Source organism: Heptranchias perlo, chromosome 20, assembly GCF_035084215.1.
Source record: "Heptranchias perlo isolate sHepPer1 chromosome 20, sHepPer1.hap1, whole genome shotgun sequence".
Lineage (NCBI taxonomy): Eukaryota > Metazoa > Chordata > Chondrichthyes > Hexanchiformes > Hexanchidae > Heptranchias > Heptranchias perlo.
In genome coordinates, this window is record NC_090344.1 from 12,372,697 (window position 1) to 12,383,803 (window position 11,107).

General features: G+C 44.0%; 4 non-coding genes across 4 annotated transcripts; all 4 read left to right on the forward strand.

Moving 5' to 3' along the window:
• Window positions 1–261: 261 nt before the first annotated feature.
• On the forward strand, window positions 262–334 carry trnaf-gaa (transfer RNA phenylalanine (anticodon GAA)). Its single transcript has one exon. It is a non-coding gene; the product is annotated as a tRNA-Phe (tRNA).
• A 2,851-nt stretch (window positions 335–3,185) lies between these two features.
• trnak-cuu (transfer RNA lysine (anticodon CUU)) lies at window positions 3,186–3,258 on the forward strand. The gene has a single exon. It is a non-coding gene; the product is annotated as a tRNA-Lys (tRNA).
• A 1,018-nt stretch (window positions 3,259–4,276) lies between these two features.
• Window positions 4,277–4,349, forward strand: trnaf-gaa (transfer RNA phenylalanine (anticodon GAA)). Its single transcript has one exon. It is a non-coding gene; the product is annotated as a tRNA-Phe (tRNA).
• A 5,327-nt stretch (window positions 4,350–9,676) lies between these two features.
• On the forward strand, window positions 9,677–9,749 carry trnak-cuu (transfer RNA lysine (anticodon CUU)). The gene has a single exon. It is a non-coding gene; the product is annotated as a tRNA-Lys (tRNA).
• Window positions 9,750–11,107: the final 1,358 nt, after the last annotated feature.

An 11,107-nucleotide genomic window follows, 5' to 3' on the forward strand; every position in this document is an offset into this window, starting at 1 on the left:
CTGCTGCTTCCGCCTCTGAGAGCTCGATCGGCGGTCGGTACCGATCTTCCTCCCACAAACTGGGTGTGGATGTATGAGTGCGCTGTTGATTTATAAACTTTGGTAGTTTACGTATGACAACGATGTTTATATATGAACTGTGGGTGTATCTCTACGAGTACGATGTTTATATATGAATTGTGGAATGAACAGGAGGGGCAATTCCTCCTGGGGTTATATTTTCTTCCACGACAATAACACAAAGTAATTGTTGGGTACAGAGCCGAAATAGCTCAGTTGGGAGAGCGTTAGACTGAAGATCTGAAGGTCCTTGGTTCAATCCCGAGTTTCGGCAGTTTTTGTTTGTTTACTTTCTTCTTCCTTGCTTCGATTCTCGGATTTATTTGCAGTGAAATTTAATTCCCGCCACTGAAGGATTGGGGATTGAATAGAGAGACATCAAGGATGGGAATTATTTATATCGTTTGTATTTGGCTGTTATTTCACTGTTACCTTCTGCCTTTTTCTCTTGGTTTTGTCTCTCTCGGTGCCAGGTGACTATTTGATTTGTCCGAAACTGTTCCATTTTCCACATCTCGGGGCGGTCAGACCCGCTCTGTCTGTCTGTTGCTGCTGATGATCATTAATGGGAACAGGCCGCGAGTTAAACGTTTATCTGCAAATTGGAGAAAGACAAATCAAAAGAAAGACGTGTTTATCCTGCCCAGGGGCAAAGTTACAACGGATGTAATTCAAAAACGGTCCCCGTGATTTTTTTTCTGTTGATTTTCTTTTTAAAGCTTCGATTTCAAAAGTTACAAAAACGCGAAATAAATAAAGTAAATTACAAGAATCGAGTCCGTGATCATTATGTTACAGTATACTCTTTGCAAACGAGTGAACCGGTCGTACCAACGGCACATTAGGCTGTTTAATTAATTTTTGTACCTGCAGCGATTTCTGTACTTGGACCCCTAAATCTCTCTGCTCCTCCACAGCACCGAGTTTCTCACCATTTATAAAATACTCTGATTTATCTTTCTTCGATTTAAAGTGTATGACCTCGGTCTCCCGCACATTGAACACTATTTGCCACAGTTTTGTCCACAAACTTAATCTATCAATTCCCACTTTTCAATTTCCTGCTACCATCTGCGTGACTTCCTGCGTCACCAGAAGGCTGCGTGTTCAAAACACGGGGTAACCGTTGCCTTTAGAGCTGATAGGGTTCTGTATCGTTCCGGAATGAATGTTTCATCTGCTTTTTCTCAACAAACAGAACCTTGCTCTATATTCTGGTTCTCTGGATCTCAAATTTGAGCAAATCGTTTCATTTTGCCCTGGTCTTTTGATCTTGTGCTGCGGATGAAACTTTTGCAAAGAGGGAGAAGAAGTCCCCAAATCGCCCCACGTGTATCTCAAACGCTTTGGGAAGAAGTTCTGTGTAAACAATCAGGAATTTAAAGGCACCTCAATGACCTGCACTTTCATTGAATGACTTTTTTTCGCCATTGGAATCGACGAGAAATCGCTGTCGGCTTTCATCTCACTGAAGTGGAGAGTGTGGCCGCCTTGTATCGGTCAACGTGTTAGTGACGAGTTTGGGTTAAGCACGGGTCGCGTTTATTTCTGAAATCTCACCAAGCACCGGGGAAAAGAAACTTAGAATCAAACTGTCCCTGTAAGTGATGAATTGAAGGGAATATCGCTCCAAACAGATCTGGACAATGTGCAGCGCAGCCGCACAGGAGTTACAAATCCACCCTCTCGCCACTCGGCAATCGCATGAACTGAACTTTACTCTGGCCCGTGTCACCGCACTGAAATCGAGTCTTTCACGGCCACATTTTTTCTTAACATAATAATTACTGGTTTAAGAGTGAAAATTGTCGTCCACTTCACTGTAAGTGCAAGAGACAACTTTGTAGACACCGTGTAGTGTCACAGACCTGCTGGTTTGTCCTGCTCATTTCATCTCATCTCATTTTCCGCAAACCTGAATATTACTGGAACAGAGAATGGCGAATCACAGCTCAAAAATCAATCCTCTCTTCCACGAGCGGACTGAGTCTTTCAACATACAGGTGTTTAATGGCAAGGTGAGTTTAATTTTCAGAAATAATACAGCACAGATTTTGACTCGTGCAAGCTGCACACATTTTATTTTGGAAAAGTAAACTGATTGGAAGAAAGCTGTTACATTGAGTGCGGCAACCTGAAGCGTCAGCTCGATGAATTAGTCCTTGAACATTTGCAAGTTCTGTTTCTGTGGCGCAATTGGTTAGCGCGTTTCGCTGCGAACTGAAAAGTTGGTCGTTAGAGGAGACGAAGGCAACCTTTTACCTTAACATTCATTGTCTCGCAAATTCTTGGGTTCGAATGTGTGTCTTGTCTGCCAGAAAATGTACCGCAAGCATTGCCAGCTGAGTGCGTCTGATTTTCCACCATTTATTCTGCGGTTGGATAACAGGCATATGAAAAATATCCAAAAAAACGAGGTTGGCTTGAACGAAGTCGGAATACTTCTTGACAGAGAAGGTTCGAAGGTTGCAGGCGAGCTCCTTCACACTGACATGGATATTTCTGCAGTGAGCGACATTAGACTGTTTCCACAATGAATGTCACTCCCTTTATTTTGGAAAAGTGAAATCGTATTCACATTCCGACTGGTTTCAGTTGATTTGTGAGATATCGTTAAAGGATCAATCTCCGGTTAAGACGGCCTTTTTCTCTCTCTCTGTTGGCCGAATCCAAAATGAAATTGGAGCTGGACTAATCATGCAAGAAATCAGGAATCACTTTAGCAAACAAAATACGGCCGAAAGCTGGAACTCTCTCATCCCAAAGGATGTGAATTGTGGTTCAATTCATAATTTGAAGTCTGATATTGATAGATCGTTTTTCGATTCGGGTACCAAGGAATATGAGTCCAAGACGGAGAAACAGAGATGAATTGCAGATCAAATCATGATCTAATTGAATGGGGCAGCAGGTTCGAGGGGCTGAATGGCGTTCTCTTGTCCCGATGTTCCGATACTGCTCAGCGCGGAGCTGGACGAATGGTGAAATACATCAGACTAACTCCAGAATGAAAAAACGGGTGTTCAGAAGTTGATACCCTGAGATTGTGGAACGAACTGAACTCCTGCAGCAAAGCCAACAGCTGTCTCTCTGCAATAATAAGATGGGAAGAATTTCATCAGTCGGCCCGGCTCGCTCAGTCGGGAAAGCATGAGATTCTTAATGTCACGGTCGTGGGTTCGAGCCCCACGTTGGGCGATTTGTGTTCTACTTTTCACACTCGGTGATAAAATTTTTAAAGTGCAACCTCTTGTCTCCAGATTCGAAAGAAGCACAACCCTGAGCTGTGTGAAAGGAAACCGTGAGCGTTGCCAAATATCCACTCCCTCCCGATTCTACCTTCTCGTTCCCTCCACATGGGACACGGACAGATTATCGGTTCAATTGGATTCACTTTTTGTTGTTATTAAAAATGTTGAAGGTCAGAAAATGTAATATTTAGGAGATGCCAACGCTGGAACAATTCGCCTCTCTGATACCTCCTGATCCGCCCTTACCCTATTTGATTCTCCCTGTGCTCCTTATCATCGCTGATACGCTCTGTCTCTTACCTTCTCCGATACCCTCAGAGAGTCCATGATCCACTTTGAACCTTGTCAGCGCCATTCACCTGCTCTGATACCTATTGATTGCCCCTGACTCAGATGCGCCCTGAGCCGCCTCACACTCTCCCATACTCGGCAGTCCTTCCCCTCTCTCAGATCTTAATAAACTCTCTGATGCCATCTGACTGTCCCTTCCTCTCTCTGAGCCCCCTAACACTCTCTGATGCCCTCTGATAGTACCTTCCCCTCTCTGAGATGCCCTTGCCACAATGGATCGCCACTAAGAAGCGATTAGACGCCCTGAGGCCTTCTCAGAACCCATTACCGTCCCTGCTATCAAAGTGCGGTGTAACTTCACAGGTGGATCTACCGGTCTGTGTTAAGGATGAGATCAAGAGTTTGATCGGTCGCTGCTGCTTCCGCCTCTGAGAGCTCTCTCGGCGGTCGGTACCGATCTTCCTCCCATAAACTGGGTGTGGATGTATGAGTGCGCTGTTGATTTATAAACTTTGGTAGTTTACGTATGACAACGATGTTTATATATGAACTGTTTGTGTATCTCTATGAGTACGATGTTTATATATGAATTGTGGAATGAACAGGAGGGGCAATTCCTCCTGTGGTTATATTTTATTCCACCACAATAACACAAAGTAATCGTTGGGTGTAGATCCGAAATAGGTCAGTTGGGAGAGCGTTAGACTGAAGATCTGAAGGTCCTTGGTTCAATCCCGAGTTTCAGCAGTTTTTGGTTGTTTCCTTTCTTCTTTCTTGCTTCGATTCTCGGATTTATTTGCAGTGAAATTTAATTCCCGCCACGGTATGATTGTGGATTGAATAGAGAGACATCAAGAATGGGAAATATTTATATCGTTTGTAATTGGCTGTTATTTCTCTGTTACCTTCTGCCTTTTTCTCTTGGTTTTGTCTCTCTCGGTGCCAGTTAACTATTTGATTTGTCCGAAACTGATCCATTTTCTCCATTTTGGGGCGGTCAGACCCGCTCTGTCTGTCTGTTGCTGCTGATAATCATTAATGGGAACAGGCCGCGAGTCAAACGTTTATCTGCAAATTGGAGAAAGACAAATAAAAAGAAGGACGTGTTTATCCTGCCCAGGGGCAAAGTTACAACGGATGTAATTCAAAAACGGTCCCCGTTAATTTTTCTGTGGATTTTCTTTTTAAAGCTTCGATTTCAAAAGTTACAAAAACGGTAATAAATAAAGTAAATTACAAGAATCGAGTCCGTGATCATTATGTTACAGTATACTCTTCGCAAACGGGTTAACCGGCCGTACCAACGGCACATTAGGCTGTTTCATTAATTTTTGTACCTGCAGCGATTTCTGTACTTGGATCCCTAAATCGCTCTGCTCCTCCACAGCACCGAGTTTCTCACCATTTAGAAAATACTCTGATTTATCTTTCTTAGATTTAAAGTGTATGACCTCGGTCTCCCCCACATTGAACTCTATTTGCCACAGTTTTGTCCACAAACTTAATCTATCAATTCCCACTTTTCAATTTCCTGCTACCATCTGCATTTCTTCCTGGGTCACCAGAAGGCTGCGTGTTCAAAACACGGGGTAACCGTTGCCTTTAGAGCTGATAGGATTCTGTATCGTTCCGGAATGAATGTTTCATCGGCTTTTTCTCAATAAACAGAACCTTGCTCTAAATTCTGGTTCTCTGGTTCTCAAATTTGAGCAAATCGTTTCATTTTGCCCTCGACTTTGTGTCTTGTGCTGCGGATGAAACTTTTGCAAAGAGGGAGAAGAAGTCCCCAAATCGCCCCACGTGTATCTCAAACGCTTTGGGAAGAAGTTCTGTGTAAACAATCAGGAATTTAAAGGCACCTCAATGACCTGCACTTTCATTGAATGACTTTTTTTCGCCATTGGAATCGACGAGAAATCGCTGTCGGTTTTCATCTCACGGAAGTGGAGAGTGTGGCCGCCTGGTATCGGTCAACGTGTTAGTGACGAGTTTGGGTTGAGCACGGGTCGCGTTTATTTCTGGAATCACACCAAGCACCGGGGAAAAGAAACTTAGAATCAAACTGTCCCTGTAAGTGATGAATTGAAGGGAATATCGCTCCAAACAGATCTGGACAAAGTGCAGCGCAGCCGCACAGGAGTTCCAAATCGACCCTCTCGCCATTCGGCAATCGAATTAACTGAACTTTACTCTGGCCCGTGTCACCGCGCTGAAATCGAGTATTTCTCGGCCACATTTTTTCGTAACATAATAATTACTGGTTTAAGAGTGAAAATTTTCTCCCGCTTCACTGTCAGTGCAAGAGACAACATTTTAGACACCGTGTAGTGTCACAGACCTGCTGGTTTGTCCTGCTCAATTAATCTCATCTCATTTTCAGCAAACCTGAATATTACTGGAACAGAGAATGGCGAATCACAGCTCAGAAATCAATCCTCTCTACTACGAGGGGACTGAGTCTTTCAACATTCAGGTGTTTAATGGCAAGGTGAGTTTAATTTTCAGAAATAATACAGCACAGATTTTGACTCGTGCAAGCTGCACACATTTTATTTTGGAAAAGTAAACTGATTGGAAGAAAGCTGTTACATTGAGTGCGGCAACCTGAAGCTTCAGCTCTGTGAATTCGTCCTTGCGCAATAGCAAACTCTGTCTCTGTGGCGCAATTGGTTAGCGCGTTCTGGCAGTCAACTAAAAAGTTGGTGCTTCGAACTCAGCCGGGGACGCTAGAGCAACCTTTTACCTTAACATTCATTGTCTCGCATTTCTTGGGTTCGAATGTGTGTCTTATCTGCCAGAAAATGTACCGTAAACATTGCCAGCTTAGTGCGTCTGATTTTCCACCATTTATTCTGCGGTTGGATAACAGGCATCTGAAAAATATCCAAAAAAACGAGATTGGCTTGAACGAAGTCGGAATACTTCTTGACAGAGAAGGTTCGAAGGTTGCAGGCGAGCTCCTTCAGACTGAATCACACTGACATGGATATTTCTGCAGTGAGCGACATCAGACTGTTTCCACAATGAATGTCACTCCCTTTATTTTGGAGAAGTGAAATGGTATTCACATTCCGACAGTTTTCAGTTGCTTTGTGAGAGATCGTTAAAGGATCAATCTCCGGTTAAGGCGGCCTTTTTCTCTCTCTCTGTTTGCCGAATCCAAAATGAAATTGGAGCTGGACTCTTCATGCAAGAAATCAGGAATCACTTTAGCAAACAAAATACAGCCGAAAGCTGGAAATCTCTCATCCCAAAGGATGTGGATTGTGGCTCAAATCTAATTTTCAAATCTGATATTGATAGATCTTTTTCCGTTTCGATTACCAAGGGATATGAGTCCAAGGCGGGGAAACAGACATGAATTACTGATCATCTCATGATCAAATTGAATGAGACAGCAGGTTCGAGGGGCTGAATGGTCTTCTCCTGTCCCGATGTTCCTCTCCTGCTCAGCGCGGGGCTGGACGTCTGGTAAAAGGCATCAGATTGACTCGAGAATGAGAAGTGTGTGTTCAGATTCAGCCACCTTGTGATTGTCGTACAAACTGAACCCCAACACCAACGTCACCACCTGCCTCTCTGCAATAATAGGATGAGAAGGAGCCCTGTCGCTGGCCCGGCTCGATCAGTCGGTAAAGCACGAAATTCCTCATCTCAGGGTCGTGGGTTTAAACCACAGCTTGGGCGTTTTGTGTTCTATTTTTCACAGTGGGTGATGAAAGGTTCAAAGTGCAACCTCTTATCTCCAGTTCACGAAATCCAGTTATATAAACAGACAAAACACTGAGCTGTGTGAAAGGAAACCGTGAGCGTTGCCAAATATCCAGCCCCTCCCGGTACTATCTTCTCATTCCCTCCACATGGGACACGACAGATACCGTTTCAATAGTTTTCATTTTTGCTGTTATTAAAAATGTTGATGGTTAGGAAGTGTAATATTTAGAAGATGCCAACTCTGGATCCATTCGCCTCTCTGATACATCCTGAGCCCACATTACCCTCTTTGATTCTCCATGAGCTGCTCATCTTCTGTGATATCCTCAGAGAGCCCATGATCCTCTTTGAACCATGTCAGCGCCCTTTACACTCTCTGGTCCCCGCTGAGTGCCCCTCACCCACTGACACGCCCTGAGCGTCCTTACACTCTCTGATACCCTCTGGCAGTCCTTCCCCTCTGCGAGATCTCAATATACTCTCTGATACCCTCTGAATGCCCGCTCCCCTCTCTGAGATGCCCTTGCCCCAATGGATCGCCACTAAGAAGCGATTAGACCCCCCGATGCCTTGTCAGAACACATTACCGTCCCTGCTTTCAAAGTGCAGTGTAACTTCACAGGTGGATCTACCGGTCTGTGTTAAGAATGAGATCCAGATTTGTTCGGTCGCTGTTGCTTCCGCCTCTCCCACTCTGAGAGCTCTATTGGCAGTCGGTACTGATCTTCCTCCTATAAACTGGGTGTGGATCTATGAGTGCGCTGCTGATTGATAAACTTTGGGAGTTTATGTATGACAGCGATGCTTATATATGCTCTGTGGGTGTGTATATATGAGTGCAATGTTTATATATGAACTGTGGAATGAACAGGAGGGGCAATTCCTCCTGGGGCTATATTTACTTCCACGACAATAACACGAAATAAACGATGGATGTGGATCCGAAATAGCTCAGTTGGGAGAGTGTTAAGGTCCTTAGTTCAATCCCGTGTTTCGGCAGTTTATGGTTGTTTAGTATCTCCTTCCTTGCTTCGATTCTCGCATTTATTTTTAGTAAAATTTGATACCCGACACTGAAGGATTGGGGATGGAATAGAAAGGCATCAAGGATGGGAAATATTTCTATCGTCTCTATGTAGTTTTTATTTCTGTTACCTTCTGCCTTTTTCTCTTGGTTTTGTCTCTCTCGTGCCGGGTGATATTTGATTTGATGCATTTGTTCTAAACTGATCCCTTTTCCACATCTCGGGGCGGTCAGACCCGCTCTGTCTGTCTGTTGCTGCTGATGATCATTTATGGGAACAGGCCGCGAGTTAAACGTTTATCTGCAAACCGGAGAAAGACAAAAAAAGACTTGTTTCTCCGACCCGAGGGCAAAGTTGCAATGGATGTTATTCAAAAAAACTGTCCCCGTGAATTTGTCTGTGGTTTTTTTTGTAAAGCTTCGATTTTAAAAGTTACAAAAACCCGAAATAAATAAAGTAAATTACAAGAATCGAATCCGTGATCATGACATTACGGTATACTCTATGCAAATGAGCTAACCGGCCCGACGAACGGCACATTCGGTTATTTAATTATTTTTTTACCTGTACGCTGGCTGGTAGCGGTTTCTGTACATGGCCCTCTAAATCTCTCTGCTCGTCCACAGTTCCGAGATTCTCACCACTTTAGAAAATACTCTGATTTATCTTTCTCAGATTTACAGTGCATGACCTCGCTCTCCCCCACATTGAACTCTATTTGCCGCAGTTTTGCCCACTCACTTCATCTATCAATTCCCACTTTTCAACTTCCGGTTTTTAAGCTACATTACTTATTGTGCCACCAGAAGGCTGCGTGTATAAATCATGGGTAACCGTTAATTTTAGAGCTGATAGGATTCTGGATCGTTCCGGAATTAATGTTTTATCTGCTTTTTCACAATTAACAGAACCTTGCTCTAAAGTCTGCTTCCCGAGTTCTCAAATTTCAGGAAGGCGTCTCATTCTGCCCTCGACTTTTGATCTTGACCTGCAGTTGAAACTTTTGCAAAGAGGGAAAAGATGTCCCCAAATCACTCCACGTGAATCTCAAACGCTTTGGGATGAAGTTCAGTTCAATCAATCAGGACTTGAAAGGCCCCTCAATGACCTGCACTTTCATTGAATGAGTTTTGTTCGTCATTGCATTCGACCCTGAAATCGCTCTCCGCTTTCATCTCACTGAAGTGAAGAGTGTGACGGCATCAGACTAACTCCAGAAAAAAAAACGGGTGTTCAGAAGGAGATAACCTGAGATTGTGGAACGAACTGAACTCCTGCTGCAAAGCCAACAGCTGTCTCTCTGCAATAATAGGATGGGAAGAATTTTGATCATCGGCCCGGCTAGCTCAGTCTGTAGAGCATGAGACTCTTAATCTTAAGGTCGTGGGTTCGAGCCCCACTTTGGGTGATTTGTGTTGTATTTTTCACACTGAGTGATAAAAGTTTCAAAGTGCAACCCCTTTTCTCCAGTCATATCACCAGACACAACCCTGAGCTGTCTGAAAGGAAACCGTGAGCCTTGCCAATTCTCAACTCCCTCCTGATTCTACCTTCTCGTTCCCTCCACATGGGACACGGACAGGTTATCGGTTCAGTCCGCTTCATTTTTTGCCGTTATTAAAAATGTTGAAGGTTAGAAAATGTAATATTAAGAAGATGCCAACTCTGGATCCATTCGCCTCTCTGATACCTCCTGAGCCCACCTTACCCTCTTTGGTTCACCCTGATCTCCTTATCTTCTTTGATACGCTCTGTCTCTTACCTTCTCCGATACCGTCAGTGAGTCCATGATCCTCTTTGAAACTTGTCAGCGCCATTTCCCTGCTCTGATGCCCACTGAGTGCCCCTTACACAGATACGTCCTGAGCCCCCTTACACTCTCCCATACTCGGCAGTCCTTCCCCTCTCTCAGATCTTAATACACGCTCTGATGCCATCTGACTGTCCCTTCCTCTCTCTGAGCCCCCTTACACTCTCTGATGCCATCTGACTGTCCCTTCCCCTCTCTGAGATCCCCTTGGCCCGATCGATCGCCACTAAGAACCCATTACCCTCACTGATACACAAATGCGATGTAATTTCACAGGTGGATCTACCGGTCTGTCTTAAGGATGAGATCCAGAGTTTGTTCGCTCGCTGCTACTTCCGCCTCTCCCACTCTGAGAGCTGTATCGGCGGTCGGTACCGAACTTCCTCCTATAAACTGGGTGTGGATGTATGAGTGCGCTGCTGATTTATAAACTGTGGGAGTTTATATATGAGAACGATGTTTATATGTGAAGTCTGGGTGTTTATATATGAGTGCGATATTTATATATGAACTGCAGGTGTGTATATCTGATTGCTATGTCAATATATATGAACTGTGGGTGCGTGTATGAGTGCGGTGTTTATAAACGAACTGTGGGGTTTTATATATGAGTGCGATGTTGATACATGAACTGTGGTTGGGGATATGTGAGTGCGATGTTTATATATGAAGTGCGGTAAAGAACAGGAAGAGCAAGGCGTCGCGGCGGTGATATTTTCTTGCAGGACAATGAGGCAAAGTTGAATTTGCTGTTGGGTCAAAATCGCTGAGTTGGAATTGCGTTAAACTGAAGATCTAAAGGTTGTTCATTCAATCCCGGGTTTCGGCAGTTTTTGGTTATTTGGTTTCTTCTTCTTTGGGTCGATTCTCGCATTTATTTACAGTGAAATTTGATTCCAGCCACTGAAGGATTGGGGATTGAATAGAGAGACATTAAGGATGGGAAATATTTCTAT